The sequence below is a fragment of the Aplysia californica genome, unplaced genomic scaffold, assembly GCF_000002075.1.
Source record: "Aplysia californica isolate F4 #8 unplaced genomic scaffold, AplCal3.0 scaffold00602, whole genome shotgun sequence".
Taxonomy (NCBI): domain Eukaryota; kingdom Metazoa; phylum Mollusca; class Gastropoda; order Aplysiida; family Aplysiidae; genus Aplysia; species Aplysia californica.
Genome location: NW_004797872.1, coordinates 362,436 through 365,097, shown reverse-complemented (window position 1 = coordinate 365,097; position 2,662 = coordinate 362,436). Strand labels below are relative to the sequence as shown.

General features: G+C 42.7%; 1 protein-coding gene across 1 annotated transcript in view; it reads left to right on the top strand.

The window, feature by feature from the left end:
* LOC101861000 (probable tubulin polyglutamylase ttll-15) overlaps positions 1 to 2,662 on the top strand; it is a 14,220-nt gene that overhangs the window by 810 nt on the left and 10,748 nt on the right. The window lies entirely within an intron of this gene.

Genomic DNA, 2,662 nt, shown 5'->3' with positions numbered 1-2,662 from the left:
GTTAAAAGCCATCATGGGAGAACTTCCGTAACGAGCGACCACTATGAGACAGAGTAGAATAGAGGTCTAGGAGTAGGGTTAGGTCTCTTCATTACAACTCTACAACTTGTGTTTGTTCGGAAGGACTTCTGTAACGAGCGACCACCCCATCAAACACAATAAAGAAGAGACCTAACCCTAACCCTAATTCAAACCCTACCCCTAACTGGCCTAACCCTACCCCTACCCCTACCCTTACCCTTAGGCCTGAGATCTACCCCTAGCCCTCAATTTTGCTCTGTCTAATAGTGGTCGCTCGTTACGGAAGTCCTCCCGTTTGTTCAGAGGTGGTCGCTCGTTATGGCAGTCCTTCCACCTTTAGACTCTAGATATAGACTATTTGAAGATGCATCGCAACATTCTTAAATAGTACCCCCCCTTGCTAATTAACTCACTTCAGACGGGTCACACAACAGTTGCGTGACCCCCGCCGCGACGCTCGCGACGGGTCTCACAAGCCCTGCGTGACCAACTTTGGAATTTTTTTTTGGCTCTACAAATCACGCACGGATCGCGAGACCCGCCTCATACCCTTGTTTGGCCAAGCCTGAGCTACTTAGACTTCGTTTCGTATCTCTGGGGCCGGTAGTTTTTAAGTTATTGAAGATTAAGGACAGTGACCCCAACTGGGGTTGAACAGACCGGAACTCGCGCTTTGTTTTTTTCTATACAGCTGATAGTAATCCGACAGTCGCGTCGTAGTAACGGTCGAAGAAGTCGCATGAACAAGAATCACATAATTTCGCCGTTTTCTATACTTCTGTGCGTTTTACTAGTTCTAGTGTCTCAGAATATGATGTGTCTAATAGTTAGGATCCTGGATATGTACCCGAACATGGCCCGAGTCGTAGTTCTAGGGCTAGATCTAGCACTAGTACCGGTGTTGTTTTTCGCGCAACGAAATCACAACGTCGTGCCGTACATCTGTCTCATGTAATTCAGTGTATGGGTCTGAATCAATGCACAGACCAGCTTTTATATGTTCACCAAACACTCGCACATGTATACAAATCAAACCAGAACACTTTGAACTTTTATTTTTGTTGTTGCAGTGAATTTCATTCTACTTGTCACGTCTCTGGAAATTTTTCGGAAAATCAAATTCATGCCAATTTTTAGAAAATCATACAAATTAAAGTATTAGACTTAGACAACTTTCGTTTTTTTGTATTAGATTAAGCTTGAATGTTACTTTACTGTGTCAAAAAATGATTACAATAGGATAATTCTGAGAGTTGTGATGATTTATTGAAATACCCCCAAAAACGCCAGTCTTCAACGCTTGTGACTGGTGAAAGGGCCCAGTCGCAAGTGAGTTAATACCTCCACTTGTAAATGGGTATGCTGTTAAACGTAGAAAAGACGCGCATCTTATTCTGATTGGCTGCTTATTTTAATACTGTGATGTCATCACTTCCTGGGATACCCACATGGAATGGCGTGTTTTCGGTAACATTTCGGATTTCCTAGATCTAGTCTTGATCTATCTAGATCTAGATTAGATCTAGATTCTAGATCTAGATAGTAGGCCTACTTGGACATGATGGAAGACCGCACGAAAATTGCTGTAAAGAAGCAGGAGGATTAGATCTAGATTCTAGATATCTAAATCTAGATCTAGATCTACCCCCCCCCCCCTATCTCCTGCATTTTTAATCACTAATATAATATTTAAAAAAACCAAAAAAAAACTTCAAACCAACTCTACAAATTAGGCCTATAATTTATGGGACTTTTGGTCAGTCGGAAGAGAAAAAAAAAACTGTCCGGGACCGGGATCGAACCGCTCCAACAAACATTGCACGACTTCAAACGCAGAAGCGCTGTCTATTCAGCCTTCAGAACTTCCGAGAAAAAGGGGTAAATTAAGCAGTATATACGTAGACACTTCCATCTTTGGTGTCATGCGGTTGGCTATACTTAGATGTAGTCACGTGATCGGAGGGGTATCCTGGTCTGATGTCAAACAAGATGGGTGCCTAAAAATAGTTTGCGTCTTTCTACGTTTAATCGCATGTTACAAAAACTGCTTAGAAAATTCAGTTTATTTTAAATTTTTTATTTTTATAAAACACCATATATATATATATATTTTCCTATACAGTCGAACCTGCTGTGATGGCCACATCTAAGACGGCCACCTTTACTGTACAAACGGCCACTTTCCATTTCCCCCCTTGCGTTTTTTCTATTTAATTTAACTGTGTAAAACGGGCACCTGTCCAACGCGGTAGCGGCCACCATATTTTAACTCACAACTCCTTCTATCACACCAAACAATAACACCTGTCTTAGACGACCGCCTTAGTGACTCCATTACGTTTTGTGTAAATCATGCATTGGCCATCATAATCCAATCACCTGTCATTGTTGTTAGGTAGTCCCTCCAACCGATCATGTTGCGTAAGCCCCTCCCACTGTTGACAAATAGGTAACAAGTTTCCAGCTGCTTTGCTGGTGAGGTAAACATGTGATCCCTCACAACCCATAAAAGCCCCGCCCAGAACTCATACACAAATCGTAAGTGAGATGAGTGGTCACCAAGGAGATTAAAAGTAATGGAGGATGCTCTGTGGGCGGCACCGCACGCCTGATAGGAGCCCTCTCTCGCGGCGGAACCGTG